Here is a 13,158-nt window from a genome sequence, read left to right on the forward strand (position 1 = left end):
AGTCTGCAATCTCACCAACAATGGAGGAGTGTTCCTCTTTCTCACATCTGTGCAAGGATCTTCTATAGCCTGAGTGTTTGATCTTAGCCATTCAGACTGTTGTGAGGTGGAATCTCAGGGTTGTTTTGATTTCCATTTCCCTTATAACTAAAGATGTTAAACATTTCTTTTGGTGCTTCTCAGCCACTCCATATTCCTCAGCTATGAATTCTTTGTTTAGCTCTGCACTGCAATTTTTAATAGGGTTATTAGTCTCCCTGCAGTCCAACTTCATGAGTTCTTTGTATATTTTGGATATTAGCCCTCTATCAGTTGTAGGATTAGTAAAGGTCTTTTCCAAATCTGTTGGTTGCTGTTTTGTCCTAACCACAGTGTCCTTTGTCTTACAGAAGCTTTGTAGCTTTATGAGGTCCCATTTGTCTATTCTTGATCTTAGAGCATAAGCCATTCGTGTTTTGTTCAGGAAATTTTTTCCAGTGTCCATGTGTTCAAGATTCTTCCCCGCTTTTGCTTCTATTAGTTTGAGTGATCTGGTTTGATGTAGAGGTCCTTGATCCACCTGGACTTAAGCTTTACACAGGGCAATAAGAAGGAGATGATTTGTAGTCCTCCATATGCTGCCCTCCAGTTGAACCAGCACCATTTGCTGAAAATGCTATCCTTTTTCCATTGGATGGTTTTGTGCCCTTTGTCAAAAATCAAGTGACCATAGGTGTGTGGGTTCATTTCTGGGTCTGCAGTTCTATTCCACTGGTCTATCTTCCTGTCTCTGTACCAATACCACACAGTTTTTATCACTCATGCTCTGTAAACTGCTTGAGTTCAGGGATGTTGATTTCCAGGGAAGTCCTTTTATTGTTGAGGATTGTTTTAGCTATCCTGCGTTACTTGTTATTCCAAATTAATTTGCAAATTGTTCTGTCTAACCTTATGAATAATTGGATTGGAATTTTGATGGGGATTGCATTGAATCTGTAGGTCACTTTGGGGAAAATGGCCATTTTTACTCTCTTCATCCTGCCGACCCGTGAGCATGGGAGATGTTTCCATCTTCTGAGACCTTCTTCAATTTCTTTCTTCAGACACTGGAAGTTCTTGTCACACAGATGTTTCACTTGCTTGACAAAAGTCACACTGAGGTATTTTTATATGATTTGGGACTATTATGAAAGGTGTCATTTCCCGAATTTCTTTCTCAGCTTGTTTATCTTTTGTGTAGAGGAAGGGTACTGATTTGTTTGAGTTAATTTTATACCCAACCACTTTGCTGACGTTGTTTATCTGGCTTAGGAGTTCTCTGGTGTAACTTTTGGGGTGTCCCATGTATACTACCCTATCCTCTGCAACAGTGATATTTTGACTTCTTCCTTTCCAATCTGTATCCCTTGACCTCCTCTTGTTGTCTGAGTTCTGGCTAATGCTGGGGACAACATACAATGGAGACATCTCAGTAGCCCGCAGTAGCTTTTTGTAAAAACTGGTTGTTTCCATTTCTCCAAACCTTAGCCCTGGACAACGGCTGTATAGATTTCATTTGTGTGTGACTGCCTATCAGTTGGCCATGGTGTGCACAAGTATTCTATTATGTCTGACTTTCCCACGTCTTTGTCCTTCTGCTCTGGTGAATTCTGTGAAACTAGATTTTCCTTGAGGTTATGATTCTTAGACAATTGGAAATTGATGCATAGGGGCACAGAACAACACAGCCCTAGTGGCCCAGGTGCATACTGTGTGTTTTCATCTTGGAAAAAAATGTAATAACTGCAAAATTGTAGTTCCAGATTAGGGTTTGATTTGCAAAGACAGCTTGAAGAAAATAAGAGAAAATGAATTAGTGCCAACATTGGGACCCTAAGAAAGGAAAAAGTTATTGAAGTTAGGAAGTAAGTTTTACATAATATTATAGACTGGTTAAGGAAGTATAGAATATATAAAATAATATACTAGTAAACTAAGTCTAACTACTGGAACCCTTATGAGTGTCATTGTGTGCAAGGAACAGAACGCTAGTGGAATTAGTGTGCTAAGGGTTACCTTGATTCTTTCTGGCCACTGCCTGGCAGTTTTGCCTATGTCATTTATCATTAGAGTGTCACAGGAAAATGCAATTAGCTGATCTCTGAGCTTTGGACTCTGAAGTATAAAAGTAAATGGTTAAAGTTTAAATCATGATAAGTTTACAATTATTATTATTATATTGGCCACAGGCCTGAGTATAGGGGAAGCCTGAAACTTTGGGGAACAATTGCAATTCTTAGTTCTTGATGGGATGTAGTCATTCTTTGCATTTGATTTGGCAATGATTATAAAATGTCTTTTTTCTACCTGCTTTTGGATTATTAATAAAGGACTGGGGCAAGAGAAAGGCTACAGAACATGTGAAGAGTAAATGAGAGAGAGCATGAGGGAGTGAAGGAGAGAGTACATGACTGAGCTAATGTAAGGACAAATGTGAGAGCGAATGAGACAGCATGAGGAGAGCATGTGAAGAGTGAGTAGAGAAAGAACGTGATAGTGAATGAGCGAGCTAATGAGAGAGCGAGTCTGAGAACAAACGTGAAAGCCAGGGAGAGAGCATGAGGAGAGCATGTGAGAATGAGTGAGGAGAGAATGTGAGGTGTGTGTGAAGACTGTGTGTGTACGTGACAGGAGAGTGCATGTGGTGTGTGTGAGATATGTAGGAGGTGTGTATGAAGACTGTGTGTGTGAGTGACAGGAGAGTGCATGTGGTATGTGTGAGATATGTGTGAGGTGTGTATGAAGATTGTGTGTGTGCGTGACAGGAGAGTGCATGTGGTGTGTGTGAGATATGTGTGAGGTGTATGTAAAGACTGTGTGTGTGCGTGACAGGAGACTGCATGTGGTGTGTGTGAGATATGTGTGAGGTGTGTGTGAAGACTGTGTGTGCGTGACAGGAGAGTGCATGTGGTGTGTGTGAGATATGTGTGAGGTGTATATGAAGACTGTGTGTGTGCGTGACAGGAGAGTGCATACGGTGTGTGTGAGATATGTGTTAGGTGTGTGTGAATACTGTGTGTGTGCGTGACAGGAGAGTGCATGTGGTGTGTGTGAGATATGTATGAGGTGTGTATGAAGAGTGTGTGTGCGTGACAGGAGAGTGCATGTGGTGTGTGTGAGATATGTGTGAGGTGTGTATGAGACTCTGTATGTGAGTGACAAGAGAGTGCATGTGGTGTGTGTGAGATATGTAGGAGGTTTGTGTGAAGACTGTGTGTGTGCGTGACAGGAGAGTGCATGTGGTGTGTGTGAGATATGTGTGAGGTGTGTATGAAGATTGTGTGTGTGCGTGACAGGAGAGTGCATGTGGTATGTGTGAGATATGTGTGAGGTGTGTATGAAGACTGTGTGTGAGTGACAGGAGAGTGCATGTGGTGTGTGTGAGATATGTGTGAGGTGTGTATGAAGACTGTGTGTGTGAGTGACAGGAGAGTGCATGTGGTGTGTGTGAGATATGTGTGAGGTGTGTGTGAAGACTGTGTGTGTGCGTGACAGGAGAGTGCATGTGGTGTGTGTGAGATGTGTGTGAGGTGTGTATGAAGACTGTGTGTGTGAGTGACAAGAGAGTGCATGTGGTGTGTGTGAGATATGTGTGAGGTGTATATGAAGACTGTGTGTGTGCGTGACTGGAGAGTGCATGTGCTGTGTGTGAGATATGTGTGAGGTGTGTATGAAGATTGTGTGTGTGCGTGACAGGAGAGTGCATGTGGTATGTGTGAGATATGTGTGAGGTGTGTATGAAGACTGTGTGTGAGTGACAGGAGAGTGCATGTGGTGTGTGTGAGATATGTGTGAGGTGTGTATGAAGACTGTGTGTGTGAGTGACAGGAGAGTGCATGTGGTGTGTGTGAGATATGTGTGAGGTGTGTGTGAAGACTGTGTGTGTGCGTGACAGGAGAGTGCATGTGGTGTGTGTGAGATATGTGTGAGGTGTATATGAAGACTGTGTGTGTGCGTGACTGGAGAGTGCATGTGCTGTGTGTGAGATATGTGTGAGGTGTGTGTGAAGACTGTGTGTGTGCGTGACAGGAGAGTGCATGTGGTGTGTGTGAGATATGTGTGAGGTGTGTGTGAAGACTGTGTGTGTGCGTGACAGGAGAGTGCATGTGGTGTGTGTGTGATATGTGTGAGGTGTATATGAAGACTGTGTGTGTGCGTGACAGGAGAGTGCATGTGGTGTGTGTGAGATATGTGTGAGGTGTGTGTGAATACTGTGTGTGTGCGTGACAGGAGAGTGCATGTGGTATGTGTGAGATATGTATGAGGTGTGTATGAAGAGTGTGTGTGTGCGTGACGGGAGAGTGCATGTGGTGTGTGTGAGATATGTGTGAGGTGTGTGTGAAGACTGTGTGTGTGAGTGACAAGGGAGTGCATGTGGTGTGTGTGAGATATGTAGGAGGTGTGTGTGAAGACTGTGTGTGTGCATGACAGGAGAGTGCATGTGGTGTGTGTGAGATATGTGTGAGGTGTGTATGAAGATTGTGTGTGTGCGTGACAGGAGAGTGCATGTGGTGTGTGTGAGATATGTGTGAGGTGTGTATGAAGATTGTGTGTGTGCGTGACAGGAGAGTGCATGTGGTGTGTGTGAGATATGTGTGAGGTGTATATGAAGACTGTGTGTGTGCGTGACAGGAGAGTGCATGTGGTGTGTGTGAGATATGGGTGAGGTGTGTATGAAGACTGTGTGTGTGCGTGACAAGAGAGTGCATGTGGTGTGTGTGAGATATGTGTGAGGTGTGTATGAAGACTGTGTGTGAGTGACAAGAGAGTGCATGTGGTGTGTGTGAGATATGTGTGAGGTGTATATGAAGACTGTGTGTGTGCGTGACCGGAGAGTGCATGTGGTATGTGTGAGATATGTGAGAGGTGTGTGTGAAGACTGTGTGTGTGCGTGACAGGAGAGTGCATGTGGTGTGTGTGAGATATGTGTGAGGGGTATATGAAGACTGTGTGTGTGCGTGACAGGAGAGTGCATGCGGTGTGTGTGAGATATGTGTGAGGTGTGTGTGAAGACTGTGTGTGTGTGTGACAGGAGAGTACATGTGGTGTGTGTGAGATATGTGTGAGGTGTGTATGAAGACTGTGTGTGTGAGTGACAAGAGAGTGCATGTGGTGTGTGTGAGATATGTATGAGGTGTGTGTGAAGACTGTGTGTGTGAGTGACAGGAGAGTGCATGTGGTGTGTGTGAGATATGTGTGAGGTGTGTATGAAGACTGTGTGTGTGAGTGACAGGTGAGTGCATGTGGTGTGTGTGAGATATGTGTGAGGTGTGTATGAAGACTGTGTGTGTGAGTGACAGGAGAGTGCATGTGGTGTGTGTGAGATATGTGTGATGTGTGTATGAAGTGTGTGTGTGTGCGTGAAAGGATAATGAACAGACATGTGAATGATTGTGGAAGTTTGAGAAAAGAAAACTGCAATAAAAAAGGCAGAGTGCACAAAAGAATGCAGAGTGTGTGCAGCCTCAAGCTGAGAGAGAGAGAGAGAGACAGAGACAGAGACAGAGAGAGACAAAGAGAGACAGAGAGAGATAGAGAGAGAGAGAGAATAACTTCAAGCCTTGAAGTTGCCTGTCAGTTTGAACCCAAAGAGTCGTCTGTGGATATGTATTATGCGCCTTCCAGATATTCCTGCTTCCAGGTGAGAACTCTGATCCTGTGACCGAGGGCCAGGAAAGTCTGACAGAATGGCTGCAACCCTGAGGGCAGAGGATAAATCTTTTAGGTCTATGACCTCCTAATTTATCTTTTCACCTGAAGACTTATTATTAAATTTTCTTACTGGGATACAACTATGGTCCTGGTGAGCGTCTTGTCTCTTGGATACTTAATCATTTCTTCGTTGTCACAGACTGTTTGAGCTTACTCCAGTCACTGGGAGTTATTCACACTTTCAAATTTGCTGAACTTTTCAGATTTCTACCATTTGTGGCAAACTGAGTGACAAAAGCAATGAATGTTGAGCACTTCCCTGGGGTCCAGTGCATATGGAGCTATGGGTGTATGGAAATGGTAAGTCCCTAGGAGTTACTCTAAGAAAGTAGGACTGTGCTCTTAGGACCCCTGCGAGACCTCACTTCACTTTGCCAGCTTTGTGGGCTTCTACACTGCTGGTCTGAGAAGAACTGAAAACTAATGGAATAGATGTGTAGCCTCCCATTACCTTTGTCATTGTTAGGATATTAGTAGGAGCGGTTTGATTGAAATATACTCTCAGGAATATTAACAAAACCATTGCCTCTTGAGTACCATCTGGATGAAGTACCAAGTTCACAGACAGTTATTCACAAACTTCTCAAAGCCAGCAAACTGGAGCATGAAGAAAGCCAAGTCCAAGGCATTCAAAACCAGCATCCTCAACAATGCCCCCAGGAAAGGCTTTGGTAAAAGACGGGAGGTACTGAGACAGTTGGCCCTCATACACTCAGAGAAGACTGTGCCAGGAGGATTGGGGAAGGATTGTGGGAGAGAGTAATTAGGTATCAGTAGTCAGTGAGCAGAACGTAAATTGAAAAAGAAAAAATATATAAATAGAAATAAAATAAAGGTCTTTAACAAAATGGGACACAATGTATTGCTGAACTAACTCTACTGTGTTTACACTTGCACATTCTTTAACATCTAGAGAGACTAGATGTGATAAAGTAGGATGCCCTTGTCGTTTATATTTACTATGTACACAGCAAAGATAAATGAAGTGGATAACATGCAGATCACAGATCCATTGTTCCCTCGCATCTATGTGACTCTGCTTCCCTTTTCAAAACTGTGGAAGCCTCTGCTCATCCAGTTCTCAGGGCTCAAGGAAAATGAAGTCCCCTATGATCTCTGCCAAGTGCTCTTGTGTTCCCAAAATTACTCTGCCTCAGGCTGCAGAGGCACTGAAGGGCCAGCCTTCACCTTCAAGGTGCAACCACTCTTTTAGTCTTTCCAGGCTCTCTGTTACTCAACTGAAGGTTTCAGCAGAGGCCTTTCATCTCAATAACAGAAGCTTACCTAATCCAAAACATTGGGAAGCCATCCTACACTCCTGATTGCCTGCTTACCTGAGACCAAAGAACATAGCTCTCTTCTTTATGCCTGTTTCCCTGATTTGAAAGTAAATATTGTGTTCATCTGTGGCATCGTTGGTAAGAATAAAATCCTTAACATGAATAACAGGACCATGTAATGCATGGCTTTACATTCTATATACATATTGAATAGCTAGAGGGAATTACCAAAGAAAACAATAAGAATCCTAACAACAATTACAGAAATTATGAAATGAAATAAAACAAAAACAAAAGCAAAAACAAAAATACCTTGTGGGTGCTGGTATTAAAGGCATGTATTAACTCTGACCAGCTTTTAGGTATTTCCAATAAAAAGCAAACAAACAAACAAACAAACAGCCTTATTACAGTTGCAACAGGTGCAGGAGAGAAAGCTGGGAGACATCCTGTGCTGCTGCCCCCATGCTGTGATTCTACCCCAACAACTTCCTGGGGAATAGGAACCTGTATGCAGTGGGATCCCTTGCTGGGCCTGTCATCTCAAAAATATGGGCTTCCCTAATCCAAAACCTTGGAATCCAGTTGACTTCAGGCCAGGAATGAAGTCAACCATCATTAGTGAAAGAGCAAGGGAAAAATTATACAGGAAAAAATATGTGCCTTAATCAGAAAAGATCCTCAACTTCTAAGGCATCCACAATCTCCACCCCTCTCTTCTGAGCATTGCATAGAGATGATGTATAACTCCAGATGGTAGTAAAAGGCAGAGTTCTTCCCAGAAAAGTCATACATGATTTTCACCCTGATATCTGTGAGGTGAGGTGGCATCGTATCACAGAGTCAGCACACCAGGGTAAGGACACAGAAGCCACAGAAGACAATGCCAAATGGACTCCCACCTGAACATATGGACCCATTAAAATTGAGGTTTAGCCTAACCTTAGGCCATTCCACTCCCTGCCCATCTGCCTGATTTTTATGTTTGTTCTGAGTAAAAGATCAGCGAGTAGCCCCAAATATCCTCATGATAGGACTTGGAAATTTAGGAAGAATGATAATGGAGAAGGGATGGCTATGTGGTTACAATGTGGTAACTGGGTTCTGACCAGGAACCTCGTCCTTAGCCAATGGGGACTTTAAGGCCGGGCCTCCTGCTTGTTCCAGTGCAGGCTAAGACTTCAGGGTCAGGCTAGCTCCTGAGCCCCACACAGGGCTGCCTGCATACCCTTGTGACTGCATTAGAGCCAGAGTGCTCTCCACCCTATCCTCTTCTCTCCTCTTTGTCACAGCCATGGTCCCCAAGAGCACTTGTCAAACACATTTATACATCTACCTCTATCTCAAAGTCAGGTTCCCAGAATCAATCCCCATAGCTGACCATAAATGAGTATTCACTGTGTGTGTGTATATATAATGTTGTAGAACACAGAATAGGGATTCTTGGTGACAGCTTCGTGAACATGTGTCTTTGCACTGGGATCTTTCCACATGACTTAGATATCCTTGCCATGAGGTCATTACCAGTCACGTTGCCATTTCAGTTTCGTTTTTCTTTTGGATGCTAATGCTGTTTGATGTAAGATCCAAGGATGAACTTCCTTACTGGGCTATGGTTTCAGACTTGATTTACAGCCATGTGCCCCTCGGGTTGCTTCCTTTTAATCCTAGAGGTTGATTAGTCTTTCCAGCAAGGCTTCCAGTACTTGATAGGATTGTGCTACCTGCTGTCAGAGCAGAGTTACACAGAATTCATATGCTGGCCTTCCTCTGACAGTGCTTACCTTTGCCAAGTCCTCAAACAGGGCAGCACTTGGAAAAAACACTGCAGGGAAAGGAATCATGTATGTGGGTCTACCCCTGGCTCCTTGAGAAATGGAAGAGGAATATGGTCTTGGCTTACTGGAAGTCTTATCCCAAGACTAGGGAAGGGGACTCCCAGAGAGCACTAAGCCTTCTCCTCATCCATCATAGTCTGTATAGCCTGTGGCTTTCATTTGATTGGTGTGGTGACCTTAAAATGTTCTAGGTATTTCTGCCATGTTCTGTCTCTATACCTACACATGACCTCAGGTGTACAGTCACATTGGAAACATAAAAAGCCTTGCATCTGAATTGTGAAATTCAATGTGTGTTATATTTAAAATACCACAATAATTGAGTGGCCATTGCTACAGTAAATATTATTCGGGGTTCCTACCCCACCGTAGATCATTATTTCCCAAATAAAAGGCACAAACCTTTTAGATTTATAATAAGCCTTAAAGTACTAGAGCTGGGCAGACATCAATCCTCTGTGCTATTTTTCTGCTTCCCTGTCAATAACCCCGAGGTATTGCTTGCCATGCTCTGCCTGGGCCACTCCTGTTCTGACAGGCTGGCCCTCATGGCAATACACTCACGATCCACCTACCCTATGGGGTAGTGTAGTCTTCCTTCTCCTCCCATGTCCTTTCCTTCTCCTTGTGGACCCGGCCTGAGCCCCCAGCCCCAGGGAAACTTTGCTCTGTCCCCTCTCTTCTGCCCAGCCCATGTTGTAGGGATTTTATTAACCAATCAGGGATAACTTAGGAGGCAAAAAAAAAAAAATCTGGTATACGTGAGGATCTCCTTGTCTTGGAGCAACCAGACCTTAGGGTACAGAATTTAGCATTTGAATATACAGCAGAACAGACCAGACACATTATAGGCCAATCTACTTTGTAGTTGGACTCAAAGCTTGGCTCTCACACCCATTGCATGTTCAACCGTGGAGAAGTTATTTTACCTGTATGTGACTCAATTCCCTTATGTGCACAGTGAGGATGATAACGTGTGTTTAATTCACAGGATTGTCTTGAGGACTGATGAGTTAATATATCTAGTATTTAAACATTAAACACCATCTACTTTGCATAATTAATATTTTAATTTTGTTTGGTTGGTTTCTGTTTTTCTTTTGAGATCTCACTGTGGGAACAGAGGAAGCCCTGAGGAAGTGCAGCCCTAAGTGGATGTGTGTTGTAAAAATGATATGACCATGCCATGGACCCAAAGCCATTTATCCATGGGGAAAAGGCAAAGGCCCCCATGCCCCTTGAGGCTCAGAGACATGACAAAGCCTTTGCAGGATGACGTTGATAGTGTGTGCAGAAAGAGTCTACTCTACCTTTCTCCCTGGCCCCATCTGGACATTTAAAGCCTGAAGACTGCTCCCTGTAGAGACTGCTCCTACTGAGATTAGCTAAATCTGCCCCTTGTCAGTTACATATGCATAGTCCTCCCCTCCTTGTTTATCTGCATGTAATGCCCACCTCCTTGCTGCCCTGTGCAACAGCCCTGCTTCCTGGCCAGCTCTATATAATAAACGTGCTGAGCTTCTGGGATGCTGCATTTTCTCCAGCTCACGGACCCACCCTTCCCCATGTATGTGTGTCCAATGTCATTCTTCATTTCCTCCTCACCCACATCAGACCCAAGTCCCTGGAGCCACACAAAGGACTTGGCAATCTCAGTCTGCTTAACTTTGAAGGAAGTGCTTTCTACACTGAAATCTAAAGCACACAGTGGTTTCAGCTCCCTCTCAAGTGTCTTTGGTGAGGGTTGGGGTGGGTGTGAGACCAGTTGCATTCTGACTATTGCAGAAGAGTAAGGATTCACAGTTTGCTTTTGGTGAAGGTGAGCTCCCCAAGAGGCTATCATTGCCAACGTTTTCCCAAGTCACTTCTAGGAGGTCAACTGACTCCTAGGTGAGTCTTTGGTTACACTGCTTCAGTTTTCTGTGGCTACACTGTCCAAATGGCACCCACTGGTCACACATGGTTATTTGAGATGAACTGAACTTAGAACTAAAATCTGCCTCTTTAGTCACAGCAGGCAAACCAGGAGGCAAACAGCCAGCCAGAATCCATAGCCAGAAACACAGCAGATATAGAATATTTCTATCATATACAAATTTCTCCTGGACAGCAGTGGTCTAGGTTCTTGGTGTCTGGTTTTTCCTTCAGGGAGAATTACTTGCTGTATTATCAAAAGGTTTATTTTTAAAGCAACTTAACCAAAGTACGACTTACTCACCCCCAAATTAATCCAGTTCAAGTCTACAATGCAATGGTTCCCCATAAATTTACCCGAGTTCGTCGCTAGACCACGGAACAAAAGAACAAGAGTGTATGCAGTTATGGAAAATGGTAGGCAACAGTATTGACCACTGCATAACTATACTGCACTACTTTTAAATTCTTCAAAATTCAGGCCTTTTTTTGATAGTTGTACAAAAATTCATTATCCTAGAGTTGAGAAAATATTATACAGAATTTCATCTGGACTTTATATTTCATTGAGACTTTAATATTTTTGCATATTTGCCAGTATCTTTAGATTCTTTATAAGAGTTTATTTTGTGGAGTTTTTTGTTTTTGTTTGTTTTTTTGTTTTGTTTTGTTTTTTTTGCCAATCTGGTCAGTATTTGATGCCATTTCAATGTTCTCAGGATTTTGATGAAAATAATACCGCAATGATAAAGTGATACTCATTTTCTTGAGCCATTTACATATGTATATACACACATATGGGAAGTTATACATACATATTTCTATGCAATACTGTGTAGAATACAATTCTATTATACGTCAACATATACAGTTTGCTCAATATGATTTCTGTGAAAGTTATCAGTCATGGGGAAATATTAAGAGCCTGAATAAACATGGACAATATTTGCAGAATGCACATAAAATTGAAGATGGTATACAAGCAAAAATGTGAAGTATATCACTTACAGTTTTCATATGAATACACTTTAAAATTTTTAATAGATTAAAAAAATTTAAATCATCTTTACCCAGTTTCATGTTTTTTTCACAATGTATCTCCTGGATGATTTGAATTATATATGCTGCTCAAGATCCTTTTAAAAACAGTAACCTAATGCCTTAAATGTGTTTCTGATATTTCTATTCACTTGATCACTGTTCAATAATTGTACCAAGTTGATAGCTGTAATTTTTTATCACTTTAAGAATGTAAATTTCATGTGTGAGTATACACTTTTGATCCTAACTCTTTGGATGCATAGGCAGGTGGATCTATTTTTTGAGTCAACCTGGTCTACATAGAAAAACCCTATCTTAAAAAATCCAATCAATAAATAAGCAAATAAATAACAAAATTTGAAACACTTGAAATTAATATGAACACAACCACATCTTTAATAACAATTGTTTTTATTGCAGATAATTCATATAATCAATTTACAAAATGTTATATAGTGTCATATGGGAACTCAATTTCATTGTAAAATAAACCTGCTTTTCTCTTTTCATTGGTTGCTCTTAGTTAACATTTTCATACGCATATATAATTTATTCTGATTATTCTCTCCCCCAAATCGTCTCATCCCCTCCCCTATGACTTAAACTTATACAGTCTTCTAAATTTAGGCTTTCCAAATTTAGGATTTCTCTTTTATTTATTATACATTCCTTTACTTTTCCATCTACATTTTATGATATCTTAATAAGAAACCCATTCTATCATTAGCATTATCTCAGTGTTTGGTAGGAGACATTGACATTCTTCAGTAGCTTGTCATCAGTGCAAGAAATTACATCGAGTTCTCTCTCTCTCTGTCTCTCTCTGGCGCTGGCTCTCTGTCTCTGTCTCCCTCTCCGTCTTTCTCTGTTTATCTGTCTCTCTGTCTCTCTCTCCATTCCCTCCCCAATTGTTTTGTTTTCTAATATAAGGTCTCACACTTTAGGCTAGCCTTGAAATCAAGGCAATCCACCTACCTCAGCCTTGTGAGTGTTGGGATTCCAGGCAAACACCATCTTGCCCAGTGAATTTTGTGACTCTCGTACATCCCTTTACCATTTCTGAATTATTTTTAATATTGCTGTGACCCTTTTCTAGCTTCTAGATGTAGATACCTTAACTGATTAGAAGGTTTTATTTTTAAAGATTTATTTAAATATTTAAATATGAGGGCATATGAGTGTGCCTGCATGTCAGAAGAGAGCTTCAGACAGAAGAGGGCATTGGATCCCACTACAGATAGTTGTGGGTCACAATGTGGTTGCTGGGAATTGAACTTGGGAGCAATGGAGAAGCAGCGCTCTTAACCACCAAGCCATCTCTCCAGCCTGATAAAATAGATTTTAAATTTCATTCT

At 42.1% G+C, this 13,158-nt stretch overlaps 1 protein-coding gene across 1 annotated transcript in view; it reads left to right on the forward strand.

Moving 5' to 3' along the window:
• The window catches only part of LOC134480541 (uncharacterized), a 176,920-nt gene that overhangs the window by 106,005 nt on the left and 57,757 nt on the right, over window positions 1-13,158 (forward strand). The window lies entirely within an intron of this gene.

The sequence above is a fragment of the Rattus norvegicus genome, chromosome 9 (assembly GCF_021556685.1).
Source record: "Rattus norvegicus strain SHRSP/BbbUtx chromosome 9, alternate assembly SHRSP_T2T, whole genome shotgun sequence".
In the NCBI taxonomy this organism is placed as follows: domain Eukaryota; kingdom Metazoa; phylum Chordata; class Mammalia; order Rodentia; family Muridae; genus Rattus; species Rattus norvegicus.